Source organism: Pan troglodytes, chromosome 7 (assembly GCF_028858775.2).
Source record: "Pan troglodytes isolate AG18354 chromosome 7, NHGRI_mPanTro3-v2.0_pri, whole genome shotgun sequence".
Classification (NCBI taxonomy): Eukaryota; Metazoa; Chordata; class Mammalia; order Primates; family Hominidae; genus Pan; species Pan troglodytes.
In genome coordinates, this window is record NC_072405.2 from 89,209,525 (window position 1) to 89,230,754 (window position 21,230).

Consider the following 21,230-nt stretch of genomic DNA (forward strand, 5'->3'; position numbering starts at 1 on the left):
GAGGCTCAGGCAGGAGAATCACTTGAACTCGGGAGGTAGAAGTTGCAGTGACCTGAGATGGCGCCACTGCACTCCAGCCTTAGCGACAGAGCAAGACTCCATCTCAAAAAAAAAAAAAAGTGGAAAAGTAGAATTAGTGTCTCTTTATTAGTTTGTATTTATCTGCAGAACAAAAAATAAAAATAAAAAAACAAAAAACAAAAACAAAAAAAAAACCAGGCAAAAGCCAACAATAAAAGAAAAAAAAATGTACCATTACTTCGACAAGGAGATTGCAGCGTCATAAATATAGAGAGGGAGACTGCAAGTGCCATCAGTCCTCTGCACTGGCCAACGCAGGCAGCCTACCCCAGTGAACCGCTAAGCTTCTAGAAACCTACAGAAAATGACGGTGTAAGACAAGCATAGAGGTGTTCTACTGAGGCCCTCCAAAGTGCATTTATTTACCCTAACCGACACGCTGATTTTCTATGTCCCCCCCCGCTAGTGATTTAGTGTTATTTTTAAAAGCATAATATTGGTTTTTTAAAAATTTTCAGATGGCATTATCTCACCTTACATGTAAGAAATGATTACATACAGAAGTTTCCTTTAAAAAAAAAATAGAGGTGTGTCTCCCTATGTTGCCTAGGCTGGCATGGAACTCCTGGGCTCAAACTACCCTCCCACCTCAGCCTCCCAAAGTGCTGGGCTGAGAGTACAGGCATGAGCCACCATGCCAGACAGAAGTTTCCTAATAGGTAATAATACTGTTTTTTTTTTTTTTATTTGGGGCATTCTATTTTGCCAAACACAAATTATAGTAGAAAGTATGTTTTATTGCAAAACTTTAGCCATATTTAGAACAGGTTTCAACGCATAAGGCACCCCCTCTCTTTGTCAGGGCATTCCGGCTAGTTTTGAAGCTTAACAGCTCTAGTCCATTTCCATTCTCACTATACTTTTTAGGGAACTTAAATGCTCATTTTAGGTTGAATCTCAAGTCCTTTTCTCAAATGAATTTTACTAATTAGCTAATTTAGGAAAATTGTGTGGTATTTTTTCTTTCCGTTGTCACCTGAAACCTCGCTTGGTATTTCCTCAGCATTTTAAGATCTCCCCCGTCCCCGCTCCCGCCCCCCAAGGCTACTTGGAAGCTTCCAGGCTACTTCCTTACGGGCAGTTTACAGATTTTGTTTTTAGAAGCCTTTAGTTGACCTTGGCCTGCGTGGGTGTTCTCGTCTTTCCTCCTATCGTATGTTACGGTTACCTGCAGAGGCTGGCGTCGAAGGAGAGGTGCTATGCGAGGATGTCCCCAAGTTAAACAGTGACAGCCTCTGCCCTCCCAGACCCCAGGCGCGCGGGGGCGGGCGCGGAACACTGGTTCCACCGCCACCTTCAGGCCTCCCGGTGTGGCGCGGTTCGGGACGTCACACAAATACCAGGGCACCCATGTTTCTGCCCTGGGAAACTCTCATGTCAGCCGGCCCCCCAATTCTGCTAAAGGAGAAAACAAAATTTCCCTCCCCTGGACGCAGCTGGGCACTTTGAGAACTGGTCGGGCAGAAGGCTGATCGCGCAGAGCCTGGTGCAAACGGGAAGCAATTCCCCTGGAACAAGAAATGAGGGGCAGGAATTTGCATGTCTTTCACAGGAGTATCAAAGTCTGGGAGAGTTTCCTTCCCAAAGTCATCTGTTCCAAACTGAACTTAAAAAGCTACCTCTCAGGGGCTCCCCGGGAAGAGGTTCCCCTGTAAGGACCAGGAGAACTTGGATAATTTGGGAAGAAGACTCCCATCAAGGATGGGAATTATCCCCTTACACACTTGGCTAAGATTCTTAGGAGAATAAAGAGGGACTGGAAATTAATATATTTGTAGTCATACATAAATCTGACATTGTAAAATGCAGGGAGTTCTTATACTGCAGTGTAGGGCCAATCATTATCACATCGGTTACTCCTTGTGATATCTTTATAAAGCTCTGATTTAAAGAACTGCTGTTTTGTTGTAGATGAGTGTCTGGGCTGATGGAACCCTCACATCACCTAAATAACCATGAGGCTGTTTTTCAGTTTGTTCACCTCAGTGCTACACATTGCACATGCATTAACAAATATCACCAATGAATGATGATGGAGGTATCATCATTTACTTGACAATCTGTAAAGTACCTTCCAGGTAATTGACAGTATATTCCTACTTAATTACTTGCGCTCTTCACATCTCTGTTCCTTCTGTTTACTTTGCAAAGAGAAAAGCCCTTTGAACCCAAACATTTGTCGACCCCAGTCCCAGAGAAGTCACAGAATTTGCCAGAGGGAAGGCAAATCTTTTAGCATCTACTTCTAGTATAGGTGAAATTGCTGGGAGTGACTGCTCAGGAGCAACTAAGCAAAATTGGCAATTTTCCCCACAGAGCAAAAAGATTTGATTTGAAAAACATCATACAGCCACTCAAATGTAAGTGCCAATATATTTACCAAATTGAACAAGTGATTTTTTTTTTTTTTTTTTTTTTGAGACAAAGTCTCACTCTGTCGCCCAGGCTGGAGTGCAGTGGTGTGATCTCGGCTCACTGCAACCTCTGCCTCCCAGGTTCAAGTGATTCTCCTCCCTCAGCCTCCTGAGTAGCTGGACTACAGATGAGCGCCACCACGCCCGGCTAATGTTCTGTATTTTTTAGTAGAGATGGGGTTTCACCATATTGGCCAGGCTGGTCTTGAACTCTTGACCTCGTGATCCGCCTGCCTCACCCTTCCAAAGTGCTGGGATTACAGGCGTGAGCCACCGCGCCCAGCTATTAGTGATTTTTGAATTGTCCATACCATGGCTTCCCTCCTACAGATTGACTTTAATTACCTGAAATAAGTTTGTAAGTTTAAATAAAAAGAAGAAGCAATCAGTAGATGGTGAAATGAACAGAAATGGAGACACATATCCTGAAAGTGTAATACGCTGGGAAATTTTACAGAGGGAGGTGAGATTAAATGAAAGCAGGAAGAGTTCCCATGCTAGGTTAATTTACACAATGTCTTTTACTTGCTTACATTTATTTGGGGTGAATAAATTTAAAATTGATAATTTATAATTTTAACTTTTAAAGGTGTGGACAGAAATGCTTTTACTGATTAGAAAATAATTTTTATTCCAATAGAAGTGGAACAATACTTCTAGTAAATAAATACTAGAAGTAAAATACATCAAGTGGAACAAAATATTTAAAATAAATATTTAAAACAAAATATTTAAAATAAAATATTTAAAACTACACTTGAAATTTCAAATGTGTACAGTTCAGAGGATAAAAAATCTTCAAAAATCATAGACACAGAGTTTAGGAAGCCAAAGGCTGTGAACTTCTCTTCTCATTGAATCCATGCTTTATTTTGCATTCTTCACAGGTAAGCAATCAGTGCCTGTTCTGCTGTGGACCAAGATCAGCCCCAGGGAGCTGATCTTCAAAGAAATGGAATTTACTCTGGCATACTCTTATGTATGATACCTTTCCAAGGCCAATCCCAAGATACCAACAAGTGTAACTTTAGGCAATGATCCAAATCTTGGATTAGCTGCTAAATAACCTTGGCAGACTAGTCCCTGGGTGATGAGCATGCTTACAGGAGAAAAAGGCAGAGCTCTCTTCCAGAAACTTTCTTCTTGACATCCTCTTATAATGTTTGAAATCTCTCCTCTGTGGATGTGCAGTTTGATTTTGGATAAAACAACAGTCTCTGCTTGCTTGGTGGTGGCAAATGGGGACCTTTCTCTTGGTTTCCATGAGTAGACATTGGGGGCATGATGACTTCGTTTTTGCTTTTCTTCCAGTTGAGCGTGCTCAGCCTACTCCTTGACCCAGTGCTGGGTGTCTGTTACGTGTCAGGCAAGGGCATGCATAGAATTGAAAAAGAATAAGACACAATCACTGCTGAAGGAGCTCACAGTCTGTGGGGGGTGTTCCCCAACTCCGTGTCCCTGGCACTGCCAAGCTGAGCTGGCCTCCTTCCTCGGTGACTGCCACAGCCTGGACTGGAAAATAAATTTTAATTTCTAAGAAAGTAGAGAATGTGAGAGCGCCTTCAAAGTGAGGTTCATGGTTGTAAAACTTGGATTTCAGAGTGTTGTTTGAAAGGCAAGTAGTATTTATATGTACTCATGTGTACATAATTTTATAATCACTTACAGTGTGTCTGAACCAGCTCCTGACCTCAATGTTGTACTGCTCTGGGGAAACATCACGCTTTTTCTACCCAGGGAACTTAAGTCTATCCCAAAGAATAGTAAATAGATTTAGAAACTCTCAAAGTGTTCTGCATAGAAAACTAAAAGGAACTCTCCTGCTTGAGAAACTGGGATGGACTAAAAAAGACTGCAAATTCTTTATCACCACCCCCGACCCCTCAGAGGTGGAATTTATTTCTTCTCTCCTTGAATATGGCCTGGCTTTGAGACTGCTTAATGAATAGAAGGTGGCAGAAGTGACGCTGTGGCAGCTCTTGGCTTAAGTCCTGAGAAGGCCTGGAAATTTCCATTTTCCATCTCTTCTGGGACCCCCAAACTACCAGCCAGACAGACCACATGCCTTGCATTGGAGAGGGAGGAGGCTGGCCTCCTGGTGGGGCTTCCTGGTGCCTCTAGTTCCAGGCATCTTTTGAAAGACACCAAGAACTGCCAGTTGAGCTATCAATCCACAGAAGCTGAAAAAGCAAACAAAGTGTTTGTTGTTTTAAGCCACTAAGTTTGGGGCAATTTGTTACATAGCAATAAATAATTGAAACAAAGCAAGCCATTCACTGTCACCTGTAACTCTTGGTTAACAGGGAATGGCTTTGCTTTATTGGAAAGACAGTTAGACTTGGTTCTCTAAACTGAGTTTTGGCCGATGATTTATTGTGAGTTGCAGAGGACACAGGTAAGGGTTCCTCTAGTTAGAGAATACAGGGATATAGGGTCAGAAAAGACGATGCAGAGAGTTACGTGGGGAGTAGGGGCGAGGTGTGACCTTCAGGGCCTGGCGGGTGGCAGCAGACATGAGGACCCAAATAGACGCTGTGAATAAAACCAGTGATCACAGGCAGACGGTGGTACCAAGGCTGTGAGTGTTGGAGAGAGTGGAGAGGAATGATAAAAATAAAAGCATAATTATTCAGATAAAAATGTTTATTCATATGCCACATAAAATTATCTACCCTACTACACTTTTGGAAACACTGCCTAGAAATAACACCCTTTTCATACCTCATGGCTCCTTCTGAAGGAGTCCTTCATGAGGAAGTAAGTAAATAGGGATTTTCTCTTTTTTGAAGAAACTAGATATTTTTTCTTACATAGTGAAACACAGGTCTTTCTTCATTACTCCATGCGGTGGTCACACTTAGCCCCATCAGCACAGTTATATAGGCACAGTCACACACCAAGGAACAGTTCAACACACACACACACACACACAAACACATGTACACATTCTTAAATAGGATGTTTTTCAAATTGGCAAACATGAAGAAAAATTTTCAACTTTTATACTTCCAAAGTTCCTAAAAATAGCTGAGTCTATTTGATAGCAATTTTTGGCATTTTTGAGGGAAATAAGTTTACTCATATTTTCAAATATGTAAGCTTAAACTGCATAATTAAAGAATTCCATATCATCTTTAATTTGTTTTATTGTCTTTTTTTTTTTTTTTGAGATGGAATTTCACTCTTGTCGCCCAGGCTGGAGTGCAGTGGCGGGATCTTAGCTCACTGCAACCTCCACCTCCCTGGTTCAAGCCATTCTCCTGCCTCAGCCTCCCAAGTAGCTGGGACTACGGGCATGTGCCACCATGCCTGGCTAATTTTTGTATTTTTAGTAGAGACGGGGTTTCATCATGTTGGCCAGGCTGGTCTCGAACTCCTGACCTCAAATGATCTGCCTGCCTAGGCCTCCCAAAGTGCTGGGATTACAGGCATGAGTCACCGCCCCCGGCCCTGTTTTATTGTTTTAGTATTTAACTACTAAATGTGCAGTTTCATCATTAGCTTTTTTTGTACTTTTGTGTTTTTATTTTTAATTTTTTATCATTACCCTTTAAATAATCAGAATGAAAGTATTATTGGATAACATAAAGCTTCCCTTGATTTCAAAAAATTCCAGTTTTGCCTACTGCTTGAAACTTTAGGTTATGGTCTCATGAGCATGGTATTTCACCTGAGATCCATTTCTTTGGATTTCAATGTCTTCCTATGTAAGATGGGTATTTTTCTGCTCCAGAACAGTATTGTTACCATGAGGTAATCTACGTTTAAGAGTGTCATAGGAGGCAGAAGGGGATTACTTGGCTGTGTCATAAAATTTAATATGTAGAGTTTCCTTTTCTTTCTTTCTTTTTTTTTTTTTTTTGAGATGGAGTCTCGCTCTGTCGTCCAGACTGGAGTGCAGCGGCGCGATCTTGGCTCACTGCAACCTCTGCCTCCCGGGTTCAAGCGATTCTCCTGCCTCAGCCTCCCAAGTAGCTGGGACTACAGGCGTGTGCACCATGCCCGGCTAACTTTTTGTCTTTTTAGTAGAGACAGGGTTTCACCGTGTTAGCCAGGATGGTCTCGATCTCCTGACCTCGTGATCTGCCCGCCTCGGCCTCCCAAAGTGCTGGGATTACAGGCGTGAGCCACTGCGCCCGGCCTATTTTCATAATTTAAAAAACAATTTGTTGTTGATAGTGTTTCGTGCAGTGGTTATAAGATCATTTTCTTAAAAATTTTAAGCTTTTAATTATTTGGGTTTTTTTTAAAAAAAATGCCTGAATTTTAAAAATTGCATTTAGCCTGAGGACTTAATGTCTGTTTTGTGTTTATTGTCTGATGAATTTCTTCTGTTATTTCTATTTACTTATTATGGAATCATGAGATTTTAGAGCTATGAGCCATCATGGAAGTTGCCTAGTTCTTATCCAACCATTTTATTTGATAATGGAGGCCCAGAGTCGGTTGAATAGTGGTTCAAAGTCACCCAGTGTCTACTCATCTGCTTTTGTCTGAATGAATTAATATTTGCATGAGACTTCTGAGAAAGATCCCGTTTCTTTGATGGAACAACTCTTCCAGCAGAATAGGGTTCATTGTACCCTAAGGTGGGCAGCAGCTGAACACCAACATTGGGCTTTCTGGTGAGCAAGGCCTCTCCAGAATGCACAGAGACTTAGACTAAGTCTTTCTTCTAAGATCTGGTCATCCAAGTCCTGCCCCCTTGAAACATCTGTTCAATGGTATGCTTATGCCAGACTGATCCCTTCTGTGAAGTTTTTCCCCTCTGAGCTGAGACATAGGTTAGGTGAGATTCCTGCTATGTCCTTTCTTATTTTGTCCTGGGGTCCCAGACACAAACCTCAGTAGGAGGCAGCACTTTACAGCTGAAAAAAACCCTGTACAGAGGGTTCTGCCACAAATGTATGACCCCAGGTAAGTCACTTAACATCTCTGGTTTGTAATAGAGTGAATTAGATGATCTCTAAGATAAATGAGGGGGAGAAAAACAGATGTTTAATTGAATCATAAAAGGAGACTAATAGACTAATTTTTTGTATTTATTTTATTTTTATTTTTTATTTAATTAATTAATTTATTTTTGAGACAGAGTCTTGCTCTGTCGCCCAGGCTGGAGTGCAGTATTGTGATCTTGGCTCACTGCAACCTCTGCCTCCTGGGTTCAAGCGATTCTCCCACCTCAGCCTCCTGAGTAGCTGGGATTACAGGCGCAAGCCGCCACACCTGGCTAATTTTTGTATTTTCATTAGAGGCAGAGTTTCACCATGTTGGCCAGGCTGGTCTCGAACTCCTGACCTCAAGTGATCTGCCCGCCTCGGCTTCCCAAATTGCTGGGATTACAGATGTGAGCCACCATGCCCGGTGTATTATTATTTTTAAAGTCATGGTAATAAGTAGCGGTTAACATGGAACAAGGATATAAGTATATTTTAGAGAATCTGGAAGTCAAGGTAGGAAGAGCTAAAACATGATGTGGAAAGTCACAGGGAGTCTTTGGAGACTGCCTACTTACCTGGTGTAAGGAGAAACCGCTTCTCCCTAACTCAAAATCAGCTGTTTAAAATCAACATTCTTGACTACGGATGATTGGCTCAGAGGTGAATACTTGACTGAGGTGGAATCAGTCAATTTTCTTTTGCCCCCATATTTGGAAATGAGAGTCAAGATGGCCAGTTAGTGGTGTACCCAGAACTGAGGTGATAGAAACTAAGCTTTTCTGTGATCGCAATTGATCACGTGTTCAGAGGAACGCAAAGCTGGTCTGCAGAAGTGATAAGAAGCTTCATGAAGAGAAAAAAACAGACAAAAAGCAGAAATGGGGAAGGTGTTCTGCCTCTTTCCTGCTAGCTTTGGGGATTTCACCCAATTCCTTCTGAGGCCAGGATGCACTTGCCCTTGGGCACAATGAAGTATGACTATGTCCCTGAACCCCAACAATAAACGCCCCCGGTAAACATTGTTAAGCCATCAAATAAAAAGGGGCAGGAATATACTTGTCTTGTGTAGTCTAATAGGCAAGATCAGTTTTTTAAGAAGTATGGTTCTTAGAAAAGAGGAAAATGGGTAAATTCCAGCAAAATCGAACGTATGGGCTTCACAGGGTCCTTGCGCCAGCCGTCCCCACCCCTCGGAGAAACCTCTCTTTCTCCGCAGTGCTCCTCAAGCCTGGCCCCTAACAAATGAACATGCAGTTGAAAAGTCGCTTCCTCAGGGAAGCCTTCCCTCCCCAGTTCCTGTCTCTCTCACCCCGACTTTCCCTCAGGCCATAAACAAATAGGCCAGTGATTTCCAAATTAGTAAATTCTACAAAAAGACAATTCTTCAATTACATGTTAATAGTAACAGTATTAATGTTGTCCACCATCTTTATTTCAAGTTTCAACTAATCAACTGGCTAAGGATTTTTCTCTCCCATTCTCCTTCTACTCACCTTCTAACCAATGGTCACTCTCTCAAGGTGAATTAGCCAAAATTTTTGGTTCAAAACCAAGAGCTGCGGTCAGTCCTCTGGATAGGTCTAAGCACGTCTGGATGCCTCAGAGATAGCCTCTGCCTTCCACCAGACTAAGGGAAAAGGAGATGGTATTATCTAAAACTTCAGTCTACAAAGAAAGTCAGCAACTTTCTTTGAGCTCAGAGGCCACAGCTGTGAGCCTTCTTCTAATGCCACCAATAACACAAAGTAGATGAAGGAAGCTCTAGCTGAGTGGCTGAAATGTGCTTGTTCAAGGGTACTTTTCCTTGGGTGTTTGGGAAGGCTCCTCTTCACCCCCCACTAACTAATCATTGCTATGGGGAGATGAAAAGGGAGAACCTAGTTGGAATTCCACCTTTGCCACTGACAATCTGGGTGTCCTTAGGTTAGTTACTGGGACTCCCTAATCCTCAGTCTCCTCCCTGTAAAATCAGCCCAGTATAATACAGTGCATAGATGGGTGTCGGAGGCTCAATATGAGGACTGCAGGTCATGTTTGTAACTTCATCACCCACATCTCACACAAAGTAACCATGCCCCGCATCTTGCTCAAAAAATTGCCAGCTGTTCTGTCAGGTCAGAAAAATCCAGTTGTGTGCTTCGGCCTGTCGCTCCTGTCCCTGTTCATACTTCTCTCCTGGCATAGCCCTCACCCCAGGTCCTGTCTTCCATCCTTGGACACGATTACAGTTTCCGCTAAATAATGTGTCCTGTCCAGCAAAGTTTTTTTCTAATGTGGTGGTGTCATGAGTCTCATTTTATAAGGCCTTTTTTCTTTACCTCATGTTAATCAGGTCCAGATATAATGTTATTATTGCTTTTTTTTTTAAGAAAATATATTGCTTCCTTTCTATGTAAACAGCACATGTGCTTAGAATTATTCGGTGATCAATACTAATTAGGTATTCTGCTCAGTAGATGTTTAATGTTTTAATTCTAGGCTTTCATCTATTTACTTTGAGTTGATTGACCTAAACTCTATATTGATTAAATTGTCTTCTTTTTGTTTGACCTCCTCAGTAAGGGGGGAAAATCATTCAGCTGTATTCCTTCAAATTTCAGATCTAAAAATCAGTCTGTAGGTATAAAAAGAAAAAACAAGGCATACAATAATATTACTGCAAAATGCTGCTTATGAATTCAATTAAAAGGAACCTTTGCTGAAATAAAAACTGAAATCCCTTGAAAAATTTTTAGTCTCTCTCTCTCTCCCCCTCCCCAATCTCTTCATTCCTATTTTCTAATAAATCTTATTTAGACTGGAGACCCTACTGGGAAATTTCACTTTTAGTTTTGGGAAATGTCAGTTACTAGTGATGGGAATATCAGAATATTTAAGCAAAGAAAAAAAGAATCTCTCCTCTCTCACATGTGTTAAAAATAGTCACAGGGTATTTTTCCCTCTAAATTCTGAAAAAGAGGGGAAAAAAGCACTTTTTGGACTAACGTTAATGAGGGAGTATTTTCCTAAAGGGAAAACCTTTTTAGAAAATTAGAAGAAACAAAAAGATTTAAAACTGCAATCAGTTCTAGCAGAAGGAGGGGTGGGCCAGAAGGCATCTGTCTGTCCGCTTCTTCCCTGGCTCCCTCCCTCTGGACAGGCGCACAGGGCCATCAGGGAGAATGGCTCCGGCTGCAGGCAAACACCCCCTTTTCCCCCTTCAGATCTGCAGGAAGACAGCAGAGTAACTCCCTGCTCTCTAAAACTTCCTGGGGGCTTGGCCTGCTTACCCCGCCCCCAGTCAAGTCAACTGAAATTCAAGCTTGCTCCTGAGCCACAACCTGAAAAAAACCTTCCTTTTAGTGCTCCGCCTAAAAACATTGGCAGTACCAATACTGATTCTCACCTTATCTCCCTATCGTGCCCTCATCCTGAACCCAGCCACGATTAGCTCCTGGCCTTGGTGACTCTGCACAGGGAAAAGCTGATGTTTTGGCCACCTCTGTTCCAAATGTTCCCATTTTGTTTCTTTCATGCTCCCTTTCCTCAATCACCCACTGCTGTGTTGTTCCCTTCGCCCAGTCCAGGAAAGGGCCACAGGACTGACTGAGACAGAAGAAAAGATGCAAAGGCAAAAGATTTTAAAGGTGGATATATTCTCATTATTCACTTACAGAGGCCAAATTCAGCAGATGACTCTGAACCCTCACTTGACTGATGTGCAGACAAACATCAAATGATGCTTAGCCTATTCCTCCTAATTTGTAGTTGCCTAAGAATTTAAGGTTATGGTCAGACCTTTGATAGAAAATAAAGAAACAAGTCAACGTTATCCAACAGGATACAACCAAATTCTAAAAAGATGGTTTATGAGTGAATTCAGAATATGTCTTTTAAATATTGTTACAGTTCTAAATAATCATGTGAAGCTACATTAAGAATTTGTGCAAAGAATCAGTAATAGTATTAATGTAGGGGGAAGGCAGTATCCCATGTCTTTATTTAAAAACTTTTTTACTTACTGCTTCTTTTTTTTTTTTTTTTTTTTTAAGACAAAGTCTCACTCTGTCGCCCAGGCTGGAGTGCAGTGGCATCATCTTGGCTCATTGCAATCTCCGCCTCCTGGGTTTAAGAGACTCTTGTGCCACAGCCTCCCAGCTGGGATTACAGGCGCCCACCACCATGCCTGGCTAATTTTTTGTATTTTTAGTAGAGACGGAGTTTCACCATGTTGGCCAGGCTGGTCTACTTGCTTAATTTCTTAAAACAAATGTACTCTTATCTCTGCCATTTTGCTATATCAAAGTCAATATAATGATTATCTTTCAAAGTCTTTTTATAATATTGCTATTGCACAGTTTTCGACTCCCTGAATGAAAAAGGCTTGGATGATAACTGCTGAGGAACACTTAAAAATAATGATTCTTGAATTTACATGTCTGTCTTCTGCCAGAAAAATTGGACAAAAGTGAGAAATTCAATTAATCCATAAGTATTTTTTTTGCCCACAGTTATAGTCCATATTATCCTAGATGAGATTTGAGGGAGGTTCTGCTCTTGTGGAATGTGTAGTCAGGGAACAAACGAACTGCTCAGAGATGGTAGGTTTGGGGTCTTCAACCCAACCCTGTTGACTACTATTGGGCAAATCTGGGCAGGTTTTATGCCCTTTCGAAACTTCAGTTTCCTCATCTATCAAATGGAATAATAATAGTACCTGTCTTCTAAGTTTAAGAGAATTCAGTAAAATGCAAATGTCTATAAATTGCTTAGAATAGTGCCTGGAATTCAGCGAACCCTCACAAAATGCTACATATCAACTAGTTGGGAATCTAATTCTAGAAGTCATGCATGTTATGTCAAAATAAGTGAACATTTAGAGTTTTATAGATAAACTTACAGTTTACAGAAGTTTGCTTACATTTTTCATCTTTTCTTTTTGGTCAGCGACAGAGTTGAAACCAGATGGGATATCACACAATTACAAACCCACGAGTTTTCCTGTTACTTTAAGGTAGGTGCCTAATTTGGGAGTATGTGGGTAGAAGAAACCAAAAAATGTTCCTTTGGATAATACCTGAAAACAGGGGTTACCGATTTGGATTTTCAGAACAAACAGCAAAACAAAAGCTCAGGCTCTATCCACAGAAACAGTGTTTTTTAGGGCTTCCGAGGATTCTTTGACCTTTGCTTTAGGAAACATGGACAACCTTACATTTGATTGGTGAATTTTCTGCTGGTGTGTTTTTTGTTTTTTTTTTTTCCAAACCATGTTCCCTGCCTGAAAGCTAAACCTATTTATGGTGAGCGCTGTTTTTTCAATTAGGTTTATTTTCATTTTCCCATAGGCCATGTTAGCTGAGAACTTCCAAAAGTTTATTTTTTTCTCTTTGCTTTTTATAATGGTTTTTAAAATAAAATATACAGCACTTATCTATAGATTTTCTCTGGAAATACTCATGTCTGAAATAAGCTTTTTTTCCACACCTTTAACACCACGTCATAAGAGCTATTCAAAAATGCCTTTCTGAATGTAATTGTTGTCCATTTCTGTGGCAAACTCTATGAGAGCAAGGATCGCGTCCGGTTCGCCAGCTTTGTGAAATATCTTGTGCAAGCTGACGCTTAGCAAACAGTACTTAAGAATGATGATCTGTTTGTGACTCGGCTTCTCCCAAAAATTTTCAGCTGGTTATCAGAAAACATTGTTTAAAATTCCAAGCTTAGCATTAGTAATATGTTTTCTCCACGAGGTCCCTGATTTGGGGTGAGGGGTGGACTGAAAATGAAAACCCACATCACCTTTCTAATAGTTGTGTAACGGAAAATATTCTCTGGTGAAAACACTCCAGGCGAAAGCAAGCCTTAGCTCGGAATTCCCTCCGCGGCCGGCGCCTCCCCTCCGGGGGCCTGGCTCGCAGCCCGTGGGGACGAGGGTCTGCACGTCCCCGGGGGACTGAGGGCTGCTCTGGGTGAGGATGGGAAGGCGGGTGCCGCTTCCGAGGGCTCCTCTCGCCAAGGGAGAGAGCCCTAGGCCCGTTCCCGGGGCGCTGCTCTTCCCGGGCTGGGGTGGGCTGCAGCGGCGGCAGGACCTCGCCCCCTCCCGGCCGCCCGCACCCCCGCGCCTCCTCCTAGGGCCCGGTGTCCCACGGGCCTGCCGCGGTCCCCGCCCTCTCCGGCTCCCGCGACTCCCTCCCCCAGGCAGCTGGGGCAGGAATTCGGCTGGAGAATCTGGCCCGGGCACCCGGCCCTGGAGGGCTGGACTGGTTCGCCCGGGGCCGCGCCCTCATCCCCGCTCCTACCCGGCTCCCCGTCCCGCGCTCCTCCCAGCTCTGGCTCCCCCACTCCTTCCCCTCTCCCGCCGGCGCTCCCCGCCTCTGCTCCTCCCGCTCCCCCTCCCGCGCTCCTTCTCCCTGCCCCCCATCCACGCCGCCGCCCCTGGTCTTTCTTCCAGCCCCAGCTCCTCCCCTGCGCCCCTTCTCCCTGCTCCCCTTCTCCCTGCTCCCCTCCTCGCCCTTCCTCCCCTGTTCTCCTTCTCCTCTGCTCCCCTCCTCCCCTCCTCCCCTCCTCCCCTCCTCCCCTCCTCCCCTCCTCCCCTTCTCCCCTCCTCCCCCGCTCCTCTTCCCCGTTTGCGGAGCTCCCACGCTGTTGCTATGGAGGCGCCCGCGGCTGTTCGCGGCCAGGCGGGAGCTGCCCTGGGGCCCCGGGGACGAAGCAGGGACTCTGCCCAAGGCTCGGGCGCCTCGCCCCACTGGGGCCCAGGAACAAAGCGCGCCCTCCCCCACCCCGGGAGTGCGCTGTGAGACCCTCAGGCGTCCCGGGCCCCGAGGCTTAAGACCACCGCGAATCTGCTCGCCCCCAACCTCTGTGGGCAGGACCCCTGGGGCCGGGGTGACAGCTGCGCTCTACCGCGCTACCTTCCTGGCCCCCCGAAGATCACTCCCGCTCACCCCATCCCGGAGGTGTCACTGGGGCCGGGGGACGGCCAGATGGCCCCATTTAACAGGACTATCCGTTTTGTTGGGGGCCGAAGCAGCGTCCAGGCCAATTTACATAGAAAAATGGGGTTTGTGTCCCCAATTCAGTGCAGTGCCCCGACAGCTGGTGGCTCTGTCATCATGTCAGGACCCCACAGCATGATGTTTAAAGTGGCTTTATCTGTGCAGATGTGTGAGTGTGAATAGCAATTGATTGGGAACCAGTAGCTACTAGGTCTGGCTTGGAGATATTAAGCGTTCACAGAGGAAATTTTATCAGCCCGGTCACCGAATAAGAGCCTAGACGGGAAAAGGCCTGCTGAAGACTTCTGATGCTCTCCTGCAGACCTTTTAGCTTATCATTTTATTCAGAAGTCTAAAAAGCCAAATTGTTTGGGTCTGAGGAGGGCTTTGAAATCCTTAACTATTTACAGCTTGGTCGTTGCTTGTAAAAGTTGTGAGGCTGAACATAAAAACGGTTTAAGGAGGACTGCTAAGACTTAAAAAAAATGATGAAAGATCTAATCTAATTCATTTTATTGAACTACTTTGACTCAGTTGGTTTGTGTCCAGAACGATAGCCTGTAATAGCCTGAAAGTTATCATTTGTTTAGTTTGGAATCAGTAGCTTAAACATGTGTACTTAAATTGCAGCATGTTAGAACAGGGAGTAACTTTCTTATTTTATTAGTGAAGAATTTGAGGCTCAGAGAAGTTAAGTGATTTTCCCAAGATCACACAACTCTGTGAAATATGATCTAAATTGTTCAAATCCATACAGGACAAAGGAAGAGGACATTTGAAAAGACAGTAGTTTTAGAAGCCCTTGAAAATACCTCCATCAAGAAGCTCTGGATCTGCAAGGGGTGGGGGCTTTTGAATTAAAAAAAAAAAAAGAAAGAAAAGCAGCAGCTACTCTTGCACCTTTCCCCCAGTACGCTGGAGCCACCAACAGGTAACTGCCTAGAAGACAAGGGATCCAGAGGAATTTTTTTCCTGCACCTTTATACATTCATCATCTTTGACTGAGACTGTATTGGAAACAATTCTAGCCACTAAAATTTTCTGGAACTGTGCTCTGGGACTAGTGACTTTGTTTCCACAGAAGCCATCATTTTGTAACAAAGATGGAAAGTATAATATATGTTTAGGATTTGCAGGAAATGGGAAATTGAAGCTGGGCTGGGACTTTCTTAGTCCCCATTTTTAGGTAGGAGGATATAAGGACTATTATGGAACCTGCATTCACATTACCAGAGGGTAGAGTAGTTAATTTGGAGAGGCTTTTTTTGTTTGTTTTTAGACAGGGTCTCACTCTGTCACCCAGGCTGGAGTGCAATGGTACGATCATAACTCCTTACAGCCTTGAATTCCTGGGCTCAAGTGATCCTCATGCCTCAGCCTCCCAAGTAGCTGGGACTACAGGTTCTCACCACCACACTGGCTTACTTGGGAAGGGATTGGAGCTCCCCAGAACAACAGCATTACCTACCTTTATAATAATTTAAAATAATCTTTGAAAGATGGTCTTTTTCTTTTTCTTTCTTTTTTTTTTGAGACGGAGTCTCGCTCTGTCACCCAGGCTGGAGTGCAGTGGCACAATCTCGGCTCACTGCAAGCTCCGCCTCCTGGGTTCACGCCATTCTCCTGCCTCAGCTTCCCGAGTAGCTGGGACTACAGGCGCCCGCCACCACACCCGGCTAATTTTTTGTATTGTTAGTAGAGACGGGGTTTCACTGTGTTAGCCAGGATGGTCTCGATCTCCTGACCTCGTGATCTGCCCACCTCGGCCTCCCAAAGTGCTGGGATTACAGACGTGAGCCTCCGCGCCCGGCCGAAAGATGGTCTCTTTACATCAAGAAGTGTATTGGAATAACTCTATTGTCCAAATTTCCCCATAGACTTCTATTGGCTAAACTCCCTGCCTTTAACCTTAAGTGAGTTTATAATGATTTAGGAAAGAATGCCTCTGGGGAAAGTTTTAATTGAGCTGTAGTGAACCATAGGATGCCACATTAAGAAGAGAATATTTGAGTTTGCACACTGCACTTCAAACATGAGAAAGAACAGGGATGTGTAACTGGATTGGAACTGGAGAAGGGTGTTCATTTCTGCTCTGCTTCTCACACCAGAACACATTAGCAATTTTTTTTTTTTGGCTCATATTTGTTTGGGTCCTGGATGAGAGTACCAAATACATAATGGAGGCACCAGGTAATGAACATAAGAACCTCTCAATCATTGGAAAGAGAGGTATCTTTAGAGTCATTAATAAAGTGTTATATTTTAAAAATAACTGTATACAAGGAAGGTATTTGAAATTGACCCCAGCATCACCACTACCATGCAGTACCCTCTATCCCCTTTACTGTTTTCTTTTTTTTTAAAGCACTTGTATTGGTTAACTACCAAGGTATAACAAACAGCCCCCAAACTCAGCCTCACACAATGACCATTTATTATTTTAGCTCGTGCATCTGGGGTCCACGGGAGGTCAGCAGATCTAGGCTGGGCACATTGGGTGGCTCTGCTTATGTTGGCTGGGCTCATATGTGCATCTGAGAGTCTCCTGGGGCTCTGAGTGGGACTGAGGAAGCTTTGCTGAAGCAGCTCTGCTCTGTATCTCTTATCTCGTTGGACCAGCAGACCAGCCTGGGCATGTTCTCATGGCAATGGCAAAACAGCAAGAAAGGCCTTGGAGTCATGAAAGCCTCTTGTTTCTCTAGAATAAATAGCCAGGAACAGGCATGCTGTCATTTCTACCTCATTCTGTTGGTCAAAGCAGGTCACATGGCCAACCTCAAAGTCAAGGGAAAGGGGAAAAAGCCCCACTCACTGCAGAAAACATGACAAAAGGAACGGAGAGAGGGAGAATGAAGAGTTAGGGCCATTAATGCCATCAACCACAGCACTTGCCACCATCTAACTTACATATTTTGCTTGTGTTTGGTCTCTTGCTGCTAGAATGTAAACTCCCTATTGGTATGGACTTTTGAGGATATATTGCTATATTCCCAACACCCAGAACAGTAGCACATTATAGATGTTTAATAAATATGGAATGAATCAATTAGGAGGATTACATTAATTATTTTGGCTTATGCAGGAAACCAACACTGCTTAAGATAGAATGTAAGTTTATGTTAGTTTATCCTAAAGTAATCGTATAAATCTTTTAAATTTTATTTTATTTTTTTAAACAGAGTCTCACTCTGTTGCCCAGGCTGGAGTGCAGTGGCACAGTCTTGGCTCACTGCAACCTCCACCTCCCAGGTTCAAGCAATTCTTATGTCTCAGCCTCCCAAGTAGCTGGGACTACAGGCGTGCGCCATGCCTGGCTAATTTTTATATTAAACATTTTTAGTAGAGATGGGGTTTTACCATGTTGGCCAGGCTGGTCTCAAACTCCTGGCCTCAAGTGATCTGCCTGCCTTGGCCTCCCAAGGTGCTGGGATTACAGGCATGAGCCACCATGCCTGGCTGATGGTGTAAATTTTCTGATTTAAAGATTATTACCCATATTTGTAGAAAGTGCTGGCTATTTAGAATAAACATTTCTTAAACTTCAAACAAGTCTAGATTTCAAAATGGTTTAACACTTCCCTAGAACATATGAACAGGTACCATATAAAAGCAGTTGATTTTATGGGCAGAAAATTAGAAGTAGGGAGAGGGGGAACTTTACACATATTTTGGCAGAAAATATATTGCTTCTTCCTATATGGAAATAATACTAATATAATCTCAAGCTTTCAGAATTTGAATCTGAAACATTCTCAAGACTTTTGGATTTAAGCTATTTCAACAGGTGTGGGATACAGGATATAACTCACCCAAATCACTTTTTTCAGGCTTTTTGGATCCACAGAAATTCATTTATTTCTGTCCTTTCTCTGTCCCATTTTACCTAATCCAGAAGACAGCTGAAAGGAGTTTTCTTCAGGTCATACTTTCAAAGGGGATTCCTATGCAATGTATGTTTTTTTTTTTTAATTTCCTTGGAATTTGAATTTGTGATGCCATTTTTTGACTGTGACAGATGATGAGGTAGGAGATAAAGTAGGCGTTAATGCTCCGTTATGTAAAGGGGAGTTTTGTATATGTCTGTACTTAGCAACAGGCTAATTTGGGACTCCTACGAGACACCCAAGTCTTGAACGCTGGAGTATCTGAAGTTTCAGCATGCCAAGTGACTAACTCCTCAGATAGGCATCTTTTACACCTGAAATCAGGGTTCCGGGTGGATATTTTATTTTGGATAAAAGGGGAACCTGGAAAGTTAGGGGCCCGGACACATTCTGAATTCTAGTTCTTTCTCTCTCTTCAGACTATTGAATAGAATCCCTACAAACAATGAGTATTGCAAGTTATACATTTAAAAGATTATAAACATTTCTCAGAAAGGTTTCATTTACCAATTTACATGAACGTACTTGCCCTATTGTTATTAAGACCCCCAAAAGGGTTTAACTAGCTTCTTTTAACTTTAGCCCTTTGGGCTGGGAGTTTGGAGAGGGTCTTGGGTTCATTCATTCAGCAATCATTCATTGAGGGCCTACTGGATGCATCGAGTGCAATTAGACAGAGCCCATGGCCCTAAGACACTCACAAGTGCCTTAAGATTTACAAGTCAAGGGGCAATTTCAGCACAGGAGGATAAGGGCTAGATTGGAAAAAGGATGCTGTGAGGGTTCAGAGGGAGAGGTGCCTAGGGACATCATGGGAGGCAAGGGAAGTAAACTAACATTGGTCGTTGTTTGATGCCTTCTGATTTGCAGAAGTTCTTTTACATTCTTACTCTCCTCTCATCCTGACACTAGCCCTCCCTGCAGGCCAGGGCAAGGTATCCTTCCTATGACCCTAATATTCCTGTGTCAGGCTGAGGATATACAACCTCAACATTGTACACTTTGTAAGGGATTTAACCTGCATTCACACCTGGGTCTGCTGGCACAAAGGAGCCTGGTGGATCTTGGGCAGAACAGTTCATGGGCTCCGGAGCTGGTGTCAAGGAGACACCTGCCTGCAGTATCAGGATGAAGGTAGGTGGAGCCAGACAGGAGATGCTTGAGGCCTGGGAAGAAAAAGCCAGTCAGGACAGAGGTTTAGGGTTGGCTGCAAAATGTGTTCTCTGAACAACAAACAAACAACACTACAGGGAGACCAAAGGAGAAAGAAAAGAAGAAAGACAATAGGGCCCACTGAAGAACAAAATATGTCAGTAAGGTCAATATGCCAGTAAGGCCAAACTGAAAAATACGGGGAATGGCAAACAGGAGCAAATTATTCATCACCCTAATTCTCATTCGCAAATGGAGGTATCTTTCTAACAGAGCAGGTGTGAGGATAAGAGGCAACAGAATTAAAGACTGTGTGGTAATGTCATCTCAGGTGCTCAGGAACTGTGACAACTCCTAAATGTAGGTGTGGCTGTTTCACTACACATAGTAGAAAGTAAAAAATACTTCTTCTTCTTTTTTATTTTTCTGGATCAAATTCCAAGGTATGTGTACTCTTTGGGTCTTGGAAATGAAATTTTGAATATGGCAGCATATCTCTTCTCAGTTATGTGTGGGTTCCCTAGTCCCACAAGGTTATGTAAGGCCTACAAAGCAGGTACCTACAAAATTAGGATGACAGATTCAATTTCCAAAGTCAGTGATTTTACCATCTCCTAAGTATAGCAAGAGCTGCAGCTGAACTCAGACTCTGGTTCAGAGTTTGCTGTGTGCACTCCTCACGGGGGGTGAACGTCAATTGGAATGGGTGCCTTTGGTGATCCTCAGCACTATTCACAAACGTTCTGAGTCTCTCCTTCCAAGCATGTGGGAGGATTGTACTTTTTGTCCCCTTAAGGCTGGCTGATGAAATGTGTTCATAAGTAATTTGTGTCACATGTAAGCAGCCTTCAGTTAGGAGCCTGGCCACAGAAGCCATGAAGCATTTACTTTTTTAAGACGGAGTCTTGCTGTGTCACCCAGGCTGGAGTGCAGTGGCATAATCTTGGCTCACTGCAACCTCTGCCTCCTGGGTTCAAGCGATTCTCCTGCCTCAGCCTCCCGAGTAGCTGGGACTACATGCGTGCGCCACCATGCCCGGCTAATTTTTGTATTTTTAATAGAGACAAGGTTTCATTATGTTGGCCAGACTGGTCTCGAACTCCTGACCTTAAGTGATGTGCCCGCCTCGGCCTCCCAAAGTGCTGGGATTACAGGGGTGAGCCACCGCGCCCAGCCCACCATGGAGCATTTAGAGATGGAGCCTCTGTCAGCTGGGCTTCCTGGATGACTCAGATGGGCAGAGAGTCCCTCACACCTGCATCACACGCATAGCAGACACAAGAAATAAATCTTTTGCTGTGCTTCACTGCTATTATTTCCAATTGTTTCTGCTGCATAACTTGGCCTATCTTGACTGATATATTCCATATTCTAGTCCTGCTTTTTTTTGGGGGGGGAGGAGTGCACCGTTTCTGGAGGTACTGCAACACCAGGTTGATGAGTCAGGTGGACAGAGCAAGCTCCCTATTCCATCTCCCTGCTGCAGAAATCCACTTAGTATATTGTGCTCAGATAGAGGACATATCAGATATTAACTGATAAGAATAGATACTATACTTGATCTTAGCCAAAGGCCAAAAGGCCAAAAAGCAATGAGCCTTTTTTTTTCAACTTAAGGAGGAGAGAGTTTTTTGTTAGTTTCTGTTGCTTCTTTTGTTGAGGAAATAGGAGGATAGAAGGGCCAAGAACAGTAGAAGGAGATAGCATGTGCCTGTTCTCCATCTGGGCCCGCAGTCTAGTATGAAGTCCTAGTGGATAGCCAGCAGTGACAGCAGAAGC

The 21,230-nt window shown here is 43.5% G+C and overlaps 1 non-coding gene and 1 pseudogene across 1 annotated transcript; both read right to left on the reverse strand.

Moving 5' to 3' along the window:
• Nucleotides 1–3,315: 3,315 nt before the first annotated feature.
• On the reverse strand, nt 3,316–3,843 carry LOC100612127 (OCIA domain-containing protein 2-like; annotated as a pseudogene).
• A 17,004-nt stretch (nt 3,844–20,847) lies between these two features.
• Nucleotides 20,848–21,037, reverse strand: LOC112204326 (U2 spliceosomal RNA). The gene has a single exon (XR_002937890.1). It is a non-coding gene; the product is annotated as a U2 spliceosomal RNA (small nuclear RNA).
• Between the last annotated feature and the right edge of the window lie 193 nt (nt 21,038–21,230).